Source organism: Rattus norvegicus, assembly GCF_036323735.1.
Source record: "Rattus norvegicus strain BN/NHsdMcwi chromosome Y unlocalized genomic scaffold, GRCr8 chrY_unlocalized_12, whole genome shotgun sequence".
NCBI classification, from domain to species: domain Eukaryota; kingdom Metazoa; phylum Chordata; class Mammalia; order Rodentia; family Muridae; genus Rattus; species Rattus norvegicus.
The window spans coordinates 50,325-73,584 of NW_026947370.1; the positions used below are offsets into that span (position 1 = coordinate 50,325).

Below are 23,260 nucleotides of genomic sequence, written 5' to 3' on the forward strand. Positions count from 1 at the left end.
AAGGTGCTTTCAACACCATAAGAACAACTTTGCCAATGAACCAGAGCTTCCTGGTACTAGAACAATATTCAAAGACTTTACATGGACAGACCAATAGCCCTAAATGAATATGTGGCAGAGAATGGCATTGATGGGCACCAATGGAAGGAGAAGCCCTTGATCCAACCTAGGATTATCTTCTAGTTCAAGGGATTGTCAAGGGACAGAAAGTGTGGTTAAAGAAGGGATAGTGAATATGTAGGGATGTTATGTGAAGGAAAATGAGAAAGAAAATATTATTTTACATGTAAATATCAAAATATCCAGTTTAAGAAACCACTAAAATTTGCCAAATGTAAATAAAAGAATGATATAAATGATAAGAAAACTGTCACCTAATCATGCCTATTGACTCAGAAATCTAAAGTGTTATTCAGAGTAATATTATTGGAAAGACAGAGATGATGAAGTCTCAACTAGAAGCACTTCTCTCTCCCAAATATCAGAGTCAGATAGAAACTGCACTTTTGGAATCCAAAGCATGGAGGAGTTTACTCTGAGCTGAGGACACAATACTTGCCTTTACATTCTTCTGTGGGACTTTTTCATTTGGACAAAAAGAATGAAGGCCATGAGCTCTCACGGAAAAACTGTGCCATTCCCAACACGTTCCTTTTGGAATAAAGAAATGAATGATATAAACTCTATGCTTTCCAGGAACCATAAGAACAGAGATATCCAGATGCATCTGAGAGGACCCCAGCTCCTGAATCCCACATGTGGAAGGCTAAAATCAATGTTTTCTGTTCAGCAATAGCACTCAACCCTTGCCAAGGAGTCACTGAGCTTTCCCAAGCACACATCTTTCTTCCTTTTATTAGACCAAGACAGAAAGGCATCTTCCTTCTCCCCATTTCTGATCTCTTCATCCTCTTTGTTTTCACTCCCTAATAGCTGTTTACACTGAATTATATGACAATTACTAAACCTTAGAGGTTCTGAAGGAATACCTGAGAGGCAGATGCAATCATGACAAAACTTGTGACATCACAGAAGAAGATAAAGCTCTCCAGCTTGCAAGAGATTTTTCAGGCAGATCCTAATCATGATGTCACTGAGAACTGCCAGTCCCTACTGACTAATCAGCTTTCCTTACATTGACTAGATTTGAGGGTGCCCTTTCCTGGTATGTCTCCTGAGATTCAGTGGAAACCTTTATGCACTCCATCTCTCTAAAGAATATGTTATTCAAGGGCTTGGAATGGATAGAAAAGATCTTGTAACATGGAGTAGAGGAGATTCTTCTGAATAATAATTTTATTCCCAGGTACTTTTCATGAAATACAGTTCAATTTTGTAGGTTTTCTCTGTTTTCCAATGGCAAGTTTTTCCCAACAGACCTTCAACTGAATGAATACTGTATTTTACTTTCTTATTGTACATTCCTTGGTATGGGACTTTATAAATATTCCTGAATGTGTACTCAAAATTTCTTTTTTCCAATTCCATTTTCTGCAATGATTTTGGCAACAAATGTTGTCCAGCTATAGAATGAATATAACAGTCCAAATATTATGTACCTACTTGAAATGATAAACACCTAAATCCCTATTTAATCCCAAAATTACCAGACATCAGTAAAGCAGAGGACAACATGAACTATAGAATACAGTTCTCTAACTATTTGATATCAGTTCTGCTTTATCTACCATACGGTGTTCCCGTGGCCAGACTTGAATGTTGTGGATCTTATACTATGATTAATTCTTCAGGAATAATAAGATCCTAGACGAAGACAGGGAGAGGTATGGCTTGAGCTCCAGGGAAACCTCAACATCAATATGTTCACAAGAACAGGAGGGAGTCTATTTGTTATTGTCCTTTGTGGATTCTACACTCTTGACTTAGTTGTGCAGAATCCATGTGAAAATCCACGTAGCGGTAGGATCCACCCAAAGGGTATATATATCACAAAAATTAGGTAAGTTTGATGAAGCTAAGAAGTGCATTCTGCCAGGAACCAGATATTGATATTTCCTGAGAGACACAGCTAGAGCATATTACATACAGAAGTGAATGTGTTCTTGTAAAATATAAAAATAAAAAATAAATTTTCTTTTACCCTGCTAACTCTGGCACCAAAGTGTCTGAGATTCTCTGCTAGATATCTTGGGAGAAACACCTCACTCCTCAGCTGCGCAATGTTTCATGCCACCGCACATTTTCCAATACTCAAACCCTCACATAAAAAAACACACAACACAATACTCTTTGATCCAGTTGATTCGATATAATTGTCCATTTAAACATACAAACCAGGTACCATCCATTCCTTAGGAACATTAATAATGACCTGTAATTACACAGAGCACAATCTTAAATTCACCTACCATGGCTTCTCACTCTGTCATCTTCCTTTCACTCTTTTTTTTCCTCTAGTCTCCTCCTCTCCCTTCAAACTTCTCTCTCGCTCATTCTGCCTTCTCCTCCCATGATAACCCTCCTTCTATCTTGTTCCTGACACTCACATATACTTTACAAATTCAATGGGGTCGTGGTTCTGGTGAAGTAACCTTAGTTCTGAGTACAGGACTATGCAACTGACCTTGGGGCAGTGGAATTAGCATCAAACACAGATAACTTCAGGGCAAACCACAACATGAACAATAGTGTCAAACCAGTGAACTGAAAACAGACTTATTGTTGGTAGATTTTGAGAAAGGATTAGAAGAGGTGAAGGTGCTTTTAACCCTGTAAGAACAACAATGCCAATGAAACAGAGCTTTCTAGTAGTAGACCAATATTCAAAGAATGTACATGAACAGACCTATGTCTCCAATTGCATATGTTGTAGAGGATGGCCTTGTTGGGTAACAATGGAAATAGAACCCTTGGTCCTGTCTAGGTTTGACTCCCAGTTCAAGTGAATGTCCAGGGGCAGAAAGAGGGGTTATAATGAAATGCTTAAGGGGACTGGTAAGGGATATTATAGTCAGGAAACTGGGAAAGGAATTAATATTTTAAATGTAAATTTAGAAATATCCAATTAAAAAAGCAATAAAATTTGTTAAAAATTAAAAAAAATTATGAAAGAAATAAAAGAAAAGAAATCTTCCGATTAATCACAACTATTGACTCAGAATTTTAAGGGGTTACTGTCAGGTAATGGTAGTCAGAGTAATACTAGTGGAAAGACTGATATGATGAAGTCTCATCTAGAAGCACTTGTTCCTCCCAGATATCAGTGACAGACACAAACTACATTATTAGAATTCAATGCATGGAGGAGTTTTCTCTGTGCTGAGGACACAATACTTGACTTATCTTTCTTCCTTAGGACGTTTTCCTTCAAGGTAAAATGGTAAAAGCCATGAGCTCTCAGGAAAAATTATAGTGCCCTTCCCAACACCTGGCTTTTGGGATAAAGAAATGAATTATATAAAGTATCTGACTTCCAAGAAAAATAACAAGTTATTTTTCAGATCTTCTGAGAAGCATCTCAGATGCTTCTGAGAGACTCCCAGCTCCTGATTCCATATGTGGAAATCTCAGATCAAGGCTATATCTTCAGTGAACCTACTCGACCTCTACCCAAGACTCAAGGACCTTTCCCACTGACCACGTATTTCTTCCATTTTATACCAAGACAGAAGGCCAGCTTCATATTCCCCATGTCTGATCACTTCATCCTCTGTTTCTCCCTCCCAAATTGCTGTATACAAAGCATTAAAGGACAATTAATAAACCCTAGATGTACTGAAGGGATATCTGAGAGTCAGTTGCAGTCAGGACAACACTTGTGACATCACAGAAGAAGCTCGGGCTTCCAGAATACAAGAGATTTTTCAAGGAGGGCCTAATGATGATGTCACTGAGAACTGCCGTAGACTACCTGCTGTACAGATTTCCTTACATTGACCAGATTTGAGGGTGACACTTTCAGAAGAGTCTCCTGTTTAAGAGTGGAAACCTTTACATACTAAATCTCTCTAAAGGTAGAGATTTCTCTTTGTTTCATTAGGGTTTACATGCTCTCAATGGACAAAGTTAGTTAGGGGTTTAGCATGGCTAGAAAAGATTTAGCAACATAGAGAGAAGAAGATTCTTATAGATAATATTTTATTCCCAGGTTCATTCCTGTGACATAGAGTTCAATATCCCAGGTTTCCTCTATTTCCAAAGGCCAGTATTTTGCCTACAGACCTTAATTGAATGACTATTGTATTTCACTTTCTCATTGTCCATTCCATGATAAGAGATTTTATTAATATTCCTGTATGTGTACTCAAAAATTCTGTTTCCAGTTTTATTTTCAGCAAAGCAAATGACATAATGACTATAGAATTCAGTTCTCTAGTCCTATTTGATATCAGTACTATACTATCTACTTTCCTGTGCTCCCATTGCTAGACTTGAGGGTTGGATGTTTTACAATGATTCTCACTGAAAGCCAAACATAAGATAACGGAGGATGGGCAGAAAGAAGGAGGGCTTGAGGACCAGTGAAACCTCAACTTCAATAGGTTCATAATAACTTGAGGGAGTCTATTTGGCACTGTCATTTCTGAACTCTACATTCTTGACCTACTTGCTCAGAATCCATGTCACAATTCCACCTAACCACATAGCTGTAGGAGCCACAAAAGTATATATATACATCAGCCACCAAAACTAGATAATATTGATGTAGCTAAAAAGTGCCTTCTGCCAGCAACCTGATATAGATATTTCCTGAGAGACACAGGTAGATCATGTCAACTACAGAAATTAATGCTAGTGGCAAATCAGTGAACTGAAACAGTCCTCTTGTTGGCAGATTTTGAGAAAGGAATTCAAGAGGTGAAGGAGCTTTCAATCCCATAAGAACAACAATGTCAATGCTTTCTGGTACTAGACCAATATTCAATGAATGTAGATGGACAGAGCTATGGTTCAAACTGCATGTGGCAGAGGATGACCTTGTTCATCACGAATGGAGGCAGAAGCTATTGGCCCACTCTAGGTTTGTCTCCCAGTTCAAGGGAATGTGAATGCACAGTCAGAGGGGTTAAAGTAGAAGGGGAAGGATATGGGTAGGAATCTTATGGGCAGTTAAATGGGAAACGAAATATCATTAAATGTAAATATAGAAACATCAAGTTAAAAAAATCAATACAAATAAAGCTAAAACATAAAAAAAATGAAAGGAATAAATGAAGAGATAACTGACAGCTAATCATACCTAGTGACTCAGAGAAGTAAAGTAGTAATCAGTGGAAATATTAGTGGAAAGAATGAGATTATGAAATCTCAACTAATAGCACTGCTGCTTCCCAGACTGCACAATAGATATCCAAAACATGGAGGAATTTACTCTGAGCTAGGGACACAATACCTGTCTCTCCCTTTTTCCTTAGGACATGTTTCTTCTTATCAAAAAGAGTAAAGGTCATGAGCTCTCAGGAAAACAACTGTGCCCTTCCCAACACTTGACTTTTGGAATAAAGAAATTAATGATATAAACTCTCTGATTTCCAGGAACCATAAAAACAGGGAAGTCCAGATTCTTCTGAGAGCATCCCATCTCCTGATTCCCATAGGTGGGAGGCTCAGATAAAGGCTATCTCTTTAGCATTCCCACTAAATCACTACCAAGTACTCACTGAGCTATACCAAGGACCATGTATTCCTTCCTTTTTTGTACCAAGACAGATGGCCAGCTTCCTTCGTTCTCCCCATATCTGATCTTTTCATCCTTTTTATTCTCCCTCCCAAATGGCTGTTTACTCTGAATTAGAGGCCAATTAGTAAGTACTAGAGGTACTGAAGGAATATATGAGAGGCAATTGCAGTCACGACAACACTTGTGACATCACAGAAGAAGATAGGGATCTCCAGGTTGCAAGATATTTTTCAGGCAGGGCCTAATGATGATGTCTCTGAGAACTGCCATAGCCTACCTGCTGAACAGCTTTCCTTACATTGACCAGATTTGAGAGTGCCTTTTCCAGGTATCTCTCCTGTAACACAGGGGAAACCTTTATGTACTCCATCTCCAAACCTAGTGAGTTTTTTTCCTTCATTAATGGTTTCATGCTCTGAATGGAGAAAGTTAATCAGGCATTTGGCATGGGTAGAAAAAGTCTAGGAACATGGAGTGGAGGAGATTATTCTGGATAATAATTCTATTCCAAGGTCCATTCCTGTGACATACACTTCAATTTCCTAGGTTTTCTTTGTTTCCCAAAGGCCAGTATTTTCCCTCCAGACCTTTAATTGATTGAGTATTGTATTTCATTTTCGTATTGTACTTTCCTTATAGGAGACTTTATATATATATATATTCCAGATTGTGTACACAAAAATTCTGTTTTGCAATTCCATTTCTGCAATTAATAAGCAACAAAGCATGCCAATATATAGAGTGAATATAACAGTGTAAATATTGTATACCTACTTGAAATGATGAAGTCCAAAATCCTTATTTTATCCAAAAATTAGGAGACAGCATTAAAGCAAAAGGACATCATAGATTATAGAATGTGGATGTCTAGTCCCATTAGATGTCAGTTCTATAATATCTACCTTCCTGTTCCCAGGGCCAAACTTAAGGGTTTTGGAGGTTTTACCATGATTCTTTATTCAGGCCAAACACAAGACTCAGCAGGATGGGCAGGAAGAAGAATGTCTTGATGTCCAGAGATACCTCAACTTCAGTAGGTTCAAAAATAACAGGAGGGAGTCTGATTGGCATTGGCCTTTGCTAATTCTACATTTTTGAACTAGTTGCACAGAATCTATCCTAAAATTCCAACTAACCACATAGCTGTAGGAGCCACCAAATATATACATAAATACATATATATATATGTGTGTGTGTATGTGTATATGTATAAGTATGTATATGTATATATATATATATATGATAGAGATAGATAGATAAATAGATAGATAGATAGATAGATAGATAGATAGATAGATAGATAGATAGATAGATAGATCTGCCACAAACTACATAAGATTGATGATGCTAAGAAGTGCATGCTGCCAGGAAACCGATATAGATCTTTCCTGAGAGACACAGGTAGAGCCTGCCGATTATAGAAATGAAGTTTATTGGCAGACCAGTGGAATGTAAACGAATCTCTTGTTAGTAAATTTGGAGAAAGGATTACCAGAAGTGAATGGGCTTTCAATCCCATAAAAACAATGATACCAATGACCCATAGCTTTTTGGTACTAAAACAATATTCAAAGACTGTACATGGACAGAACTATGTCTGCAGCTGCATATGTAGCCTTGTTGGACATCAATGGGGGGAGAAGCTCTTAACCTACCAAAGCTAGTACCCCAGTGTAGGGGAATGTCAGGGTGTGCTGGGAAAGGGAGTGGTTGGTGAGGGGGAACACCTTTATAGAAGAACTGGTGGGCAAAGTGATAGGACTCTTATGACCGGAAAACGGGGAAAGTGAATAATATTTGAAATGTAAACAAAAATATCTAATATTTATAAAAGAAATAATAAAAGTTTAACAAGTTGAACAGCCAAAGTGAAGAGTCTCAATCGCACTAGAGAGGGTGAAGAAATGAACCTCAGGAGGGAAGAGTGAGGGACCTGGGTGAGAAAGGAGACAGTAAGGGAAAGAGGGGAACATGGTCAGTTATTGGTGGGGAGTAAGACTGAAACCCTGAGTTTCAGCAGAATTAATGGAAACAAGCAATCTCAGGAGCTAAAATGTTGGAGGTAGTTGGTGGCTCTAGAATATTCCAGAGACCTGAGAGGTATGAGACTATCAGGACTCAGTAAAATGCCGGGAGTGTGTAGAGGGACCTTGTAGAGACTACCTCCATGTGGAAGAGAGAGCATGGGTCTTCTTAGTGGGGAATTGAGTCCATTGAAGTTGAGAGATATTAAGGATTAGTGATGGTCACTTTCTCTTATTTTCATAATTGGAGGTTAGTTTATGCTTGTGTGCTTCTGTTTCTTTTGTTGTAAAGATTAATTTCTTGCTTTATCTATGATTTTACTTGCCTCCTTGTGTTGGGGCTTGCCAGTTAGTGTCCTTTTTATTAATGGATATGCAGAAAATTATTTTATATCAGAAAAATTCCATGTCTTCTAAAACATCTAAAAATCAGTCTGACTCTCAAACTCTTCCTGGGAAACATTTACCATCAGTCATGCAATCCCCAGGACCATCGAAATCTAAAAAGGGGTATCTAGAAACTTAACCGTCGGCCCAAAGGTCTTTAGGATGTTCAGCAATTTCTCCAAGAGCTTGGTGCACCTAGAGAACAAAAGAACTAAAGCCATCTTCCCAGGGTGTTTTCCCAAGAACCACATATTTCTTCTTTCCTTTTATACCAAGACAGAAGCCCAGCTTCCTTTTCCACATCTCTGATCTCTTCATCCTATTTGTTCTCCCTCCAAAATGGCTGTTTACTCTGAATTATAGGCCAATTAGCAAACCCTAGATATAAGGAAGGAATATCTGTGAGGCATTTGCTGTCAAGACGACACTTGTGACATCACAGAAGAAACTAGGGCTCTCCAGGATACAAGAGATTTTTCAGGCATGGCCTAATGATGATGTCACTCAGAACTGACATGGCTACCTTCTGAACAGCTTTCCTTATATTGACCAGATTCAAGGGTGTCCTTTCCGGGCGTGTCTCCTGTGACACAGTAGAAACTTTTATTTGCTACATCTCTTTAAAGTTACAGACTTGTCTCTGCTTCACTAGTGGTTACATGATCTGAATGGAGAAAGCTAGTCAAGGGCTGAGAAAGATCTAGGAACTCAGAGAGAAGGAGATTCTTCTGAAGATTAATTTTATTCCCAGGTCCAATCCCGTAACATAAAGTTCAATTCCCAAGGTGTTCTCTGTTTCCCAGGTGCCAGTATTTTCCTTTCCTACAGACCTTTAATTGAGTGAAAATTGTGCTACATTTTTTGAATTTACATTCATTGATAGGGGACATTACATATGTTCCTGCATGTGTACTCAAAATTTTCATTTTTCCAATTCAATTTTTTGCAATAAAATTTTTTGGCTACAAATTGGGCCGAGTTATAGAGTGAATATAACAGTGTAAATATTGTGTACCTTTTTCAAATGTTGAACTTCCAAATACTTATTTTGTCCATAAATTACCAGACATCAGTTAAGCAAAGGACAACATGGACTATAGAATGCGGTTTTGTAGTTCTTTTAGATCAATTCTCTAATATCGACCTGCCTGTGGTCCCAGGGCAAGACTTGAGGGTTTTGGTTGTATTAACACGATTCTTTCTTCAGGCCAAACATCAATTTCTGGGTGATGGTCAGCAAGAAGATTGGCTTGAGGTCCAGTGAAACCTCAACTTCCATAGGTTATAAGAACAGGAGGGAGTCTATTTGGCCTTGTTATTTGTGAATCCTATATTCTTGACCTAGTTACACAGAATCTAAGTATATCTTCCATCAAAATTCTTAGTAGTAGAAGCCACCAAAAGTATATATATATATATATATATATATATATATATATATATCTGGCACCAAAACTAGATGGATTTTTGAAGCTAAGAAGAGAATGCTGCCAGCAACTGGACATAGATTTTTATTGAGAGACACAGCTAGAGCACGTCAAATACAGAAGTGAGTGCTAGTGGAAAACCAGAGAACTGAAAATGGACCTCATGTTTGTAGATGTTTAGAAAAGATTACAAGAACTGAATGGACTTTCAACCCCATAAGAACAACAATTCAACTAAGCAGAGCTTTCTGGTACTAAACCAATATTCAAAGACTGTGTACGGACAGACCTATGGCTCCAACTGCATAGGTAGCAGAGAATGGCCTTGTTGGGCCGCAATGGAAGGAGAAGCCCTTCCTGCTCCTTAGGTTTGACTACAAGTTCAAGGGAATGTCAACGTGCAGTAACGGGGGTTATAGAAGTAGGTTAGTGGCACTGCTTAGGAATCTCATGGACAGGAACCTGGGAAATAATATTTGAAATGTAAATATAAAAATATACAATTAGAAAAAGTAATAAATATTGCTAAAAAATAAAAAAGAGAGAGAAAAAGAAAAGTTAACTGCAAGCAAATCACACCTATTGACTCAGAAATCTAAAGGGTAACTTTCAGGGAATGGTAGTCAGAGTAATACTAGTGGAAAGACTGAGATGATGAAGTCTCAAATAGAAGCACTTCTCTCTCCCAGACATCACTGTCTAACACATACTGCAGTATAGGAATCCAAAGCAAGGAGGACTGTACTCTGAGCTGAGGACACAATACTTGTCTTTCCCTCCTTCCTTAGGACCTTTCTCTTCTCGGAAAAGTTATAAAAGCCATGAGCTCTCAGGAAACAACTGGGCCCTTTCCAATACCTGGCTTTTGGAATAAAGAAATTAATGATATAAACTCTCTGATTTCAAGGAGCAGGGAAGTCCAGATTTTTCTGGGAGACTCTCAGTTCTTAAGTCCTATATGTTGAAGGCTGAGATAGAGGATATCTCTTCAGCAAACCCACTCAACCCCTAACCAGGAAACACTGAGCTTTCCAATGGACCAAGTGTTTCTTCCTTTTTTAGACAAATACAGAAGGCCAACTTCTTTCTCCCCATCACTGTTCTTTTTACCCTCTTTCTTCTCACTCCCAAATGGCTATTGACTCTGAATTAGAGACCAATTAGTAAACCGTAGAGGTACTGAAGGAATATCTGAGCGGCAGTTGCAGACACAACAACACTTGTGACATCACAGGAGAAGATAGGGATCTCCAGGATAGAAGAGATTTTTCAGGCATGGCCTAATGGTGATGTCACTGAGAGCTGCATGGACTACCTGCTAAACAGCTTTCCTTACATTGAACAGATTCGAAAGTGGCTTTTCAAGGAGTTTCTCCTGAGACACAGTGGAAAACTTTACATACTACATCTCTCTAAAGCTAGATACTTCTCTTTGCTTCATTAGTGGTTATGTTGTCTGAATGGAGAAAGTTAGTCAGGGACTTGGAATGGGAGAAAAGGTCTAGGAACATGGAGAAGAGGAGATTCTTTGAATAATAATTTTATTCCCAGGTCCATTCCTGTGACATACACTTCAATTTCCCAGGTTTTCTCTGTTTTCTAAGGCAAGTATTTTCCCTTCAGACCTTCAATTGATGAAATATTGTATTAATATTTTTTCTACATTCCTTGAGAGGGGAAATATATATTCCTGAATGTGTACTCAAAAATTGTTTTCCAATTCAATTTTTTGCAATGATTTTGGCAAAAAAAGGAGCATAGGTACAGAGTGAGTAAAACAGTGTAAATATTGTGTACCTACTTCAAATAGTAAACTCCCAAATCCTTATTTATTTCAAAAATTTTTCAGACATCAGTAAATCAAAGGACCACATGGAGTAACAAATTTGTTTCTCTAGACCTTTTTGATATCAGTACTACAGTATCAACCTTCCAGTGTCCCAGTGACAGATTTGAGGGTTTTGGATGCTTTTCCATGATTCACTCTTCAGGCCAAACAGAAGATTCAGGAGGATGGGCAGGGAGAAGAATGACTGAAGTCCAGGGAACACTGTACTTCAGTAGTTTCATAAGAAAAGGAGGGACTCTATTTGCCATTTTCATTTGCATTTTCTACATTCTTTTTTTTTTTTTTCTTTCAGAGCTGGGGACCGAACACAGGTCCTTGGGCTTACTAGACAAGCGCTCTTCCACTGAGCCAAATCTCCTACCCAGCTTCTACATTCTTGACCTAGTTGAGCAGAATCCATGTTAAAATTCGTCCTTACTTCCTCACTGCAGGAGCCATCGAACTGTATATATATATATATATATATATATATATATATATATATATATATATATATATGTATATATATATATATATATATGAATGCCACAAAAACTTGATAATATTGATGAAGCTAAGAAGTGCATTCTGTCAGTAACCAGATATAGATCTTTCCTTAGAAAAAATTCATAAATGAGTGCTAGTGGCAAACCAGTGAACTTAAAATGGACCTCTTGTTGGTAGATTTTGGGGAAGTATTACAAGAGGTGAAGGGGCTTTAACCTCATATGAACAACAATGCAAATGAATCAGTGCTCTCTGGTACTAAACCAATATTCAATGTAGGTACACAGACACAACTATGGCTGGTTAAGTCCTCCTTAAGCATCAATGGAAGGACAACCCATTTGTTCTCCCTGGGTTAGACTCACAGTTCATTGGAACGTAAAGGGGCAGTTTGGGGCATAATGGAACAAGAGCAGGAGCATGGTTAGGGATCTTATGGGTAGGAAACTGGGAAACAAAATAATATTTCAATATAAATATAGAAATATCCAATTAATAATAAGGAATAAAATATGGTAAAAAATAAAAAAATTAAAGAAATTAAAGAAAAGAGTACAACCAACTAATAACACCTATTTACTCAGAAATCTAAAAAGTCATTGACAGGGAATGGTAGGCAGAGAAATACTAGTGAAAAGACGGGGACAATGAAGTGGCGAATAGGATCACTTCTCTCTCCCAGATAACAGGGTCAGACACAAACTGCACTAAATGAATCCAAATCATGGAGTAATTTACTGTGAGCTGAGGACACAATACCTGTATTTCCCTCTTCCTTAGAAACTTTTTCCTCTGTGACAAAAAGAATATGTGTCATGAGCTCTCAGGTAAACAACTATTCCCTTCCTAACTCTTGAATTTTGTAAGAAATTAATGGTATAAACTCTCTGATGTACAGGAACCATAACAAGCAGGGAAGTCCAGATGCTTCTGAGAGGCTTCCAACTACTAATACCCATATGTGGAAGGCTCAGGTCAAGGATATGTCTTCAGCGAATCCACTAAACACCTGCGCAGGCCTCACCGAGCTTCCCTATAGACCACATATTTCTTCCATTTTTTATACAAAGACAGAAGGGCAGCTTCCTCCTCCCCATCCCTGATATCATCTTCCTCTTTGTTCTCCTTTGCAAATAGCTCTTTACTCTGAATTTGGAGCGAATTAGTAAACCCTAGAGGTACTGAAGGATTATCATCAATTCAATTGCAGTCAGGACAACACTCGTGACATCACAAAAGAAGCTAGGCCTCTGCAGGATAAAAGAGCTTTTTCAAGGAAGGCCTAATGATGATATCAGTGAGAATTGCAATAGCCTACCTGCTGAACACCTTTCCTTACATTGACCAGATTCGAGTTTGCACTTTCCTGGTATGTCTCCTGTTACACAGTAAAAACCTATACATAACCCATCTCTCTAAAGCTAGAGACTTCTCTCTGCTTCACTAGTGGTTACATGCTTTCAATAGAGAAAATTAGACAGGGACTTGGCATGGGTAGAAAAGATTTAGGAACATGGAGTGTAGGAGATAATTCTAGATAATATTTTTATTCCCAGTTTCATTCCTGTGATATACAGTTCAATTTTCTCTGTTTTCTCTGTTTGCCAAAGGCCAGTATTTTCCCTACAGACCTTTAATTGAATGAATATTGTATTTCAATTAATTATGGTTAATTCCTTGATGGGGGGTATTGTAAATATTCCTCAATGTGTACTCGATAATTCTGTTTTCCAATTCCATTTTCTGCAATGATTTTGGTCACAAAGGGTGCCCAGCTATAGAGTGAGCATAACAGTGTAAATACTGTGTACCTCCTTCAAACGATAAACTCCCAAATCCTTATTTTAACAAAAAATTACCAGACATCAGGAAAGCAAAGGACATCATGGATTATTGGATTTGGTTATCTAGTCCCATTTGATATCAGTACTACGCGATCTGTCTTCCAGTGTTCCCATGGTCAGACTTGAGGGTTTAGGATGTTTTACCATGATTCTTTATTAAAGCCAAAAGGAAGATACCAGATGATGGGCAGGAAGAAGAATGGCTTGAGGACCAGTTATACGACTACTTCAATAGGTTCATATAAACAGGGCAGAGTCTATTTGCGTTGGCATTTTTTAATTCTACATTCTTGACATAGTTGGGCAAAATCCATGTGAACATTCCACTTGACGAAAGAGGTGTAAGACGCACCAAATCTATATTTGTACTCTTCAGACAACCAAACTAGATAGGAATGATGAAGGTAAGAAGTGCATTCTGCCAGGAGCCAGATATAAATATTTACTGAGAGACACAGATACAGCATGTCAAATACAGAAGTGAATGCTGGGACCAAACCAGTGATCTGAAAACAGACCTCTTGTTGGTAAATTTTGAAAAAGGATTCGAAGAGCTGAGGTGCTTTCAACACTAGAAGAACAACAATGCCAGTGAACCAGCGCTTTCTCATAATAGACCAATATAAAAAGAAAGTACATGGACTAACCTATGCCTTCAAATGCATATGTGGCAGAAGATGGCCATTTTGGGCAACATTGGAAAGAGAAGCCCTTGTATTCCCTACTTTGTCTCCAAGTTCAAGGGAATGCATTGCGGCAGAAAGGCTGATTTGAAAGAAGGAAATGGATTGGGTAGTAACCTTATGGGCAGGAAACTGGGAAAAGAAATAATATTTTAAAAGTAAGTATAGAAACATTCAGTTAAAAAATCAAATTTTCGTAAAAAATAAAAAAGAATGATATAAAAGAAAGAGAGTTGCCAAGTAAGACATATTCATGCAGAAATCTGAAGTGTTATTCAGAATAATACAAGTGAAAAGACTGAGATGATGAAGTCTCAACTACAAGTACTTCCCTTTCCCATATATCAGTGTCAGACACAAACTGCATTATAGGTATCCAAAGCATGGAGGAGTTTACTCCGAGCTAGATACTTCTTTTTCACTTCTTCCTTAGGACCTTTTATACTTGACAAAAAGAGTGAAGGTCATGATGCCTAATGATGATGTCACTGAAAACTCTCATGGACTACCTGATGAACAACTTTCCTTACATTGACAAGATTCAAGTTTGCACTTTAAAGGTATGTCTCCTGTGACACAGTGGAAACCATTATATATTCCTTCTCTCTAAAGCTAGAGACTTCTCGCTGCTTCACTAGTGGTTACATGCTGTGGCGCTTGACATGGTTGAAAAAGATTTAGGAACATGAAGAGTAGGAGATTCTCCTAGATAATACTTTTATTCCTAGGTTCATTCTTGTGACATACAGTTGAATTTTCTAGGTTTTCTCTGTTTCCCAATGACCAGTATTTTCCCTACAGACGTAAAATTGAATGAATATTGTATTTCAATTTCTTTTTTTTTATTAACTTGAGTATTTCTTGTATAAATTTCCAGTGTTATTCCCTTTTCCGGTTTCCGGGCAAACATCCCCCTCCCCCCTATCCTTCTTAATGGGTGCTCCCCTTCCCATCCTCATCCCATTGCCGCCATCCCCCCAACAATCTAGTTCACTGGGGGTTCAATCTTAGCAGGACCCAGGGCTTCCCCTTCCACTGGTGCTCTTACCAGCTCTGGAAATAAAAAGAACTTAAATATCCTGTATTTCAATTTCTTATTGTAAATTCCTTGTTAGGGGACTTTGTAAATATTTCTCAATACACACAAAAATTCTGTTTTCAATACCATTTTCTGCAATGATATGGTCACAAATGGGGCCCAGCTATATAGTAACTATAATAGTGTAAATTCTGTGTACTTACTTCAAATGCTAATCTCCCAAATTCTTATTTTATCGAAAAATTACGAGACATCAGGAAAGCAAAGGACAACATGGACTATTGAATTCTGTTTCTTGTCCCATTTGATATCTGTACTACCCTATCTAGCTTCCAATGTTCCCATGGCCAGACATGAGGGTTTAGGATAATTTAAATGATTCTTTCTTCAGGCCAAACGTAACATACCATGTGATATGCAGGGAAAAGGATGGCTTGAGGACCAGTTATACGTCTGCTTCAGGGTTGGGGATTTAGCTCAGTGGTAGAGCGCTTGCCTAGCAATACAAGGCCCTGGGTTCAGTTCCCAGCTCCGAAAAAAGGAGAAAAAATAAAGTCTACTTCAGTAGGTTCATAAAAACAGGGGGAGTCTCTTTGAAATTGTCATTTTTGAATTCTATATTCTTGACATAGTTGTTCAGAATCCATGTTAACTTTCCAATTAACTTCATAGGTTTAAGAGGAACCAAAGTACATATGTATACATCAGACAAAAAAACTAGATAAGATTGATGAAGGTAGGAAATACATTCTGCAAGGAACTGGGTACAGATATTTACTGAGAGACACAGATACAGCATGTCAAATACAGAAGTGAATGCTAGTAGCAAACCAGTGATCTGAAAACGGACCTCTTGTTGGTAAATGTTGAAAAAGGATTAGAAGAGCTGAAGGTGTTTTCAACCCCATAAGAACAACGATGCCAGTGAACCAGAGCTTTTTAATACTAGACCAATGTACATAGAAAGTACATGGACTGACTTATGGATACAAATGCATATGTTGCATAGGATGGCCTTTTTCGGCAACATTGGAAAGAGAAGCTCTTGTCATTCTTAGTTTGTCTCCCAGTTAAAGGCAATATCATGAGGCAGAAAGGTTGGTTAGAGTAGAAGGAAATGGAAAAGTTAGCAATCTTATGTGCAGGAAACTGGGAAGGGAAATAATATTCAAAATGTATATATAGAAACATCTCGGAAATCTGAAGTGGTAGTCAGAGTAATAGTAGTGGAACGACTGAGTTATTGAAGTCTCCACTAGAATCACTTCTCTCTCTCAAATATCAGTGTCAGACCCAAACTTCACTATAGGTATCCAAAGCATGGAGGAGTTTACCGTGAGTTAGGGACACAATACTTGTTTTTCCCTTCTTCCTTAGGAACTTTTCTTCATGAAAAAAAGAGAGGAAGCCCCGGGTCCTGCTTATATTGATCCCCCAGTGAACTAGATTGTTGGGGGGTGGGCTGCAATGGAGGAAAGATGGGGAGGGGAACACCCATAAAGAAGGGGAGGGGGAGGGGTTAGGGGGATGTTTGCCAGAAACCGGAAAAGGGAATAACAATCGAAATGTATATAAGAAATAGTCAAGTTAAAAAAAAAAAGAAAAAAGAAAAAAGAAAAGAAAAAAAAAAGAAAAGAAGAGTAAAGGTCATGACCTCTCAGGAAAACAACCGTGCCCTTCACAACACTTGGGTTTGGAATAAAGGAATGAAGGATATAAACTCTCTAATTTCCAGGAACCTTAAGAACAGGGAAGTTCATTTGCTTCTGAGAGCCTCACAGTTCCTTAGTCCCTTATGTAGAATGCTCAGATCAAGGCTATCTCTTCAGCGATACCACTCAACCCTTACCAAGGACTAACTGAGCTTTCCAAAGGACCATGTATTTCTTCCCTGTTTTTTATACCAAGATAGAAGGCCAGCTTCCTCCCCATTTTGAATCTCTTCATCCTCTTCATTCTTCCTCCGACACTAAGATTTACGGAACCAACGAGGATAAACAAGGAGAAAGGGCAAAGAAAAATGCTTGAATTTCACTCAGAAGGAGGAATAAACTAATTAAAGGAGGCAGATGGAAGGAAAGGAGTGGGTGCCTAAGGGGATGGGAAGGGAAATGTGGTTTGAGAATCATTTCTTGGGAGAGACGAGCAAGAGGGACAGAGGGCCAAGAGAATAAAGAGAAATCAGTGACAGTCCAGGGTGGGCGCTATCTCTGATTTACCAGCAATCTGGGATGGGTGAGGCTACACTGGTGTCCATGAGGGTGACTTTAGCTGAGACTCGTAACAGTGGGGATACAGATACTGAAATGATCAATTTCTGTAGCCACAGAGGACCCAAGGTGGAAGGATAAGGACCCAAACCCACCCCCAAAATTTTGACCCAGAAATTGCCCTCTGTGTAAGAAACACAGAGACTGAGATGGAAGAGGAAATGAGGGAATGGCCAAAGGATAAGTGGCCGGATGTGAGACTTATCCTATGAGCAAACGACAAACACTGACATTATTAATGGTCCTTTCTTATGTTTGCATTTTATGTTTATTTTCCTCTGCGAGGCTCCACCAAGGGACGACTGACACTGAAGCAGACGCGCACGGTCAAATATCAGATGGAGCTCAGTGAGTCTCACTGAAGAACTGAAGGAAGGACTGAGAGAGGTAGAGAAGCACAATGGTCACCACGTGGGTTCACTAAACCCGTTGCCTGTCTGTGGATCCTGTTCTCCTACCCGGGCTGCGTTTTCAGGACCTGCTGGGAGACAATGAATCTAGTCTTGCACAGACTTGATGTGCCCGAGGAGGGGATGTACCCAGAGTGGTCTTCTGCTCATTCAGTGTAGAATGGGAGAGGATAGGAAGAGGTACTATAAATGGTGGGAGCCTGGAGGAGTGTGGTTGACAGGGCAGCATTAAGAGTGTTACCTGGTGAATATGTACAAACACTTTAGCAAGGGGCAAAGGCATGACATCATGGGGACGGGGGCATGGCATCATGGGGGTGGGGCATGACATCATAGGTTTGGGGCATGATATCATAGGGGTGGGTGAATGACATCATAGTGGTCGAGGCATGATATCATGAAGCTTAAGAGAAAATAGATGAAACTAGAAAAAAAATCAGCCCAAGAGGGAACTGAGACCTAGAGACACAAACATGTAAGGCGTTTACCTATGCATAGTATCAGCTGTGCGATTAATCATATTATATCTACAATCCACAAATGCAGAGAGAACAAAGGAAAGGAGAAGGCCCGTGAGGGGAAAAGCATAGACCTATCTGAAAGGAAAAGTTGAACAGATTCTGTGAGTGAGTGAGGGCGACTGAGGACAGAAGCGGAGGGTCAGCGGGGAAGATGGAGGGAAAGCGCGGTGCAGAGAGAAACAGCCAGAAATAGGGAACATACGAGTTAATGTGGAAACTCGATGAAAACACTGATTAATTCATGGTGTCTAGAGGGCCACGTTCCTGAGGATTTAATCTGACAGAGAATGCAGAGTACGAACCTGCAATCCTTTGAAATCGAGCAAGTAGGACTTCAGGGTCGGGGATGGGGCACATTCAGTGGAGTCAATTTCTGAGGAGGTAAAATGGAGATCCCTGAACAACAGACTGATGCTGGGAAAGAGATTATAAAGATATAGCAAATGAGGGATTCCTGGTACCTTAAACCTGCAACTGATGTAAATGCACAGGAAAACCCTTCCTGCACTCTAAGGTTTGGTTAGCCGTTGTTCACCCTGAGAAATTATACAAACAATGATAGTGTGTCCCTGAATACCTTCTAACAGAACTGTGACACTGAAATCCTTGGAAGAAACCATAATTCACTTTCACACAGACCAATCTTCTGCTGGCTGACTGTTTCCTGGGTCCACTCCATCCTTTCACACCTGTTGTGCACCTGGACACTCTAGGAAGGAGACAAGAGATGAGTGTATGTCTGTGTGTGTGTTTGTTTGTATGTGTGTTTGTGTGTGTGTGTGTGTGTGTGTATCTGTATATTGGTTATCGTCTGTGTGTCTGTATTTGTGTATATGTATGTATGTGTGTGTGTCTCTGTGTGTGTCTGTATGTGTTTTTGTGTCTCTCCGTGTGTGTATATGAGTATGTGTCTGTGTGTTTGTGTATGTGTGTGTGTCTGTGTCTGTGTGTTTGTCTGTGTCTGTCTGTGTCTGTGTGTATGTCAGTTTGTCTGTCTATGTCTCTTTCTGTGTTTCTCTGTGTATCTGTGTGTGTTGCATGTGTGTGTGTGTGTGTGTTTGTGTGTGTGTGTGTGTGTGTGTGTGTGTGTGTCCGTCATGCATAAGCTAACCATCCTCACACAGACTGTCTGGATTGCTTTTATTTTTAGGAGGTTGGCGAATGTTTCTCTTGTCCTAAAAGACCACTCTGGTTCTCAACTCTCTCTGTGAAGCCATGACAGGTTGAGTAATTTTCATGTGTGAGGAGTCTGTCCTATTGAAACTTGCTTTCTTGGATACAATATCACTTGAAAAACACATCTCAACATTTACTATCCTTATTCCGTGATCCCTTGAGGGGATTATTCCATTATTATTATTATTATTATTATTATTATTATTATTATTATTATTATTATTATAGGATTATTCCTTCATATTGCTCTCTGCATTGTTACCAGTGTGCTAAAGTTCATTGACGTTAGGAAGAAAGATTTTGTTTCAAATGGGTCACAATGGATGGCCATGTCTTTGTTCTTGGAACTGAAAGATTTATTTGCATGCTCCCAGGATCAAATATATTAAAGTACAGAAAGTTCCTTGGTCCTCTACATGAGAGTGACACCAAATTATGGAGGAGTAAGACAGTTTTCACAATGTTTCAGGCTTTGGGGATTGGTAGACGTTACATAGCCATCTTTTTATTCAAAGCAAGAATAGTCAAAATTATTAATAGAAGGCAGAAAATTTTAACAACATATTTTTGCTGGCTAATTTAAATTCCTGTATTGTATCTCTAAAGCATTATACATTCTCTCTCAGGTTCTTCTTGAAATTGTTTGAAGAAGTGAAAACTGGTATGTGTTTATTTGTTCACATTCATAAAGATGGCCATTGCTCTAGTGATGGACAGATGGCACAACTTTTAAGAGGCAAACTGACTTTCTTCCCAAAGAAATAAATCTTCAACTTCATGGAGGCAGTTTCATTCTTAGGTACAAATGTTTAAAATCCCCTGAGAATGCTTCCTACAGCTATCATTTCCTGTATATTGTAATATCCTCGGAAATGGGTTTTCTCTTTGCATTTTGTTTCAAGTATTAAGATCTACAAGAAAGTTTTGATTGCGTGTATCATTTGGAGATGTTGTCTTTTTTTCTTTCCTATAGATGGATTCTGGGTTGTAGACTCTCAGGCATTTTATGATCCATCTCTCACAATAGGGGCTGCAAATGACATGAGTCTTCATCAGGAATAAAGGAAAGAAGACAGGTAAAGTAATAGAGAACTCCCTGATGTATTTATTGCCTCTGAGTCTGAGATGACTGTTGTCATTAACTTGTATATATAAACTTTAACTTTGAAACAAAGTACACTCCCATGAGTTTCAGCCTTTGTACTTTTCATTGTGTAAATATTTGCAATAAAGAGAGCATTAAAAGTAATGAAGTTGTGTGATGTGTATAACTCTTTTAACAGTTTCCCTTGTATAACTTAATAGAATATATAAATGGTTTTCCTTCATGGTAAATGTAATGAAGACAATGTCTCTTCTAACAATATATGTAGTAATTTTGACCTCTATAAAATTTAATATGTGCATAACTTGCCTACACATCCACCGCAAATACTTATGGGATACTTCCTATACTTACTCAGTGTTTTTTCCTAAATATTGTGTTAAAACGCATTTAGCAGAATAGATATTGTGGTGGATGTAGGGAGGAAGGAAACTGAATGGGAGGGGAAGTAGAGAAAGTAATGGGTAGGAGGAAATAGGTATAGTGGTTTTGCAGGAATCAGGTATAGTGGGTTTGGAGGGATTACGTAGAGTGAATCCATGGAAAAGGGAATGGAAAACACAAGTGTTGGGTGGGCATCTCTAGGAAGTGCCAGAGACCTGGGAAAGGCAAATCCCCAGGGTGTCTATTGATGTGACTCTAGCACTGGGGATACAGATCCTTAATATGCCACTTCTGTAGCCAGGCATGACTCCCAGTGGTGTGACAAGGAAAAAAAAAAACACCCACAAAACCTTCAATCCACCATGAACACAGCCTACAACATCTTCAGAGACAAAGATAGATACAGCAGACATGGAAGGAACATTCAACCAATGATTAGCACAGATTGAGACCTACCCCGTGGGCAAACACTGATCCCTGACACATTACAGATACTCTATCATGCTTACAGACAGATTCCTAGCATAACTGTCCTCTGAGTGACTCCACCCAACAGCTGAGAGAAAGAAGTGTAAAGATTCACCACCAAACATTTGCTGGAGCTTGGGGAGTCTTTAAAAAAATAAAAAACAGGTGAAGAATTGATGCCCAGTTGATATGAGCGACTCAACAGAAAGACCATTAGAGTCAACTCACCGGGACTCTTGGGGATTGCCAAAGACTGAACCACCAACCAGAGAGTGAACATGGACTGACATTGAGCCCCCAGAACATAGGTAGGAAATGTGTAGCTTTGTCCTTTCACGGGTTTTCCCGACAATGCGTGTTGGCGTACCTGGAAGATGGAGCACCGATATTGGGATGTAAAGTGAGTAAATAAATAAATGAATTTTAAAGGCACATATATCCCATTTTACAGACAACATGTTTTGGGAAAGCCCAATTCTAGTTGTTTGGTACCCACATGAAGACAAAGCCTATGGAGTGCCATGCCCTTAGAGTCCATAATTCTTTTCATTCTCTTCTTCCATCAGAGTCCCCGAGCTCCACCTGTGGTTTTGCTAGTGGATGTCTGCTTCTGTCTGAGTCAGCAGCTTAGTGGAGTCTCTCAGAGGGAAGCCATGATAGTCTCCTTTCTCCAAGCATAACAGAGTGTCTTTAATAGTGTCACGGATTGGTGCTCATCCATGGGTTGGGCCTTAATCTGCACTAACCATTGGATGATCATTCCTCACTCTGTGCTCTATGCACGGCCCTTTCATTTCTTGTGGTCAGAATAAATTTTGGGTCAAAAGTTGGTGTCTCTATCACTCCATTTTGTTTGCTCTCTGGCTACAGGAGATGACTGCTTCAGGTCCATATCACTGAGGCGTTGAGTCTCAGCTAAGGAAACCCCCATTGATTCATGGACATCTCTTACCCCAGCTCTCTGCCTCTTTCTGGATATGACCTCTACCTCCCCACCCCTATCCATCTAGGTTGCTGTGTCTGGCCTCAGAGTCAGATGATGTGATTACAGAGACTAGATATGCAAGGTGAGGAGATACCCGAGGGTTCCCCTCCTGCTCAGAGGAGAAAGTGCTGGGGAAAGAATTGTGAGAGGGGTGAATTGGGGGGGGGGGGCAGTGTGCAACATGTAAAGTGAATAAATAAACAAATTAATGTGAAAATAACTAAATCTACTTGAAGATAAGAAGCAGGTGTGTGTGTGTGTGTGTGTGTGTGTGTGTGTAAGAAAGTAAGTAAGTGTGTAAGTAAACTTGAAGGTAAGAGCAGTAGTGCATGTGTCTCTGTGTGTGACTGTGTGTGTGATTCTGTATGTATGTGTGTTTGTGTGAATATATATATATACATATATATACATATATATACATATATATACATATATATACATATATATACATATATATATACATATATATATATATATATGAAGGTAAGAAGCAAGTGGATGTGTGTTTAACATTAAATTATCACATTTGAGAAAACAGTTGCCTATACAGAGACAGGACAC

General features: G+C 39.0%; 1 long non-coding RNA gene across 1 annotated transcript; it reads left to right on the forward strand.

Moving 5' to 3' along the window:
• The first annotated feature begins 3,841 nt into the window (after positions 1–3,841).
• Positions 3,842–20,988, forward strand: LOC134484577 (uncharacterized). Its single transcript, XR_010062052.1, has 5 exons — positions 3,842–3,974; positions 14,775–14,901; positions 17,936–18,037; positions 20,384–20,556; positions 20,731–20,988. It is a non-coding gene; the product is annotated as an uncharacterized LOC134484577 (long non-coding RNA).
• Positions 20,989–23,260: the final 2,272 nt, after the last annotated feature.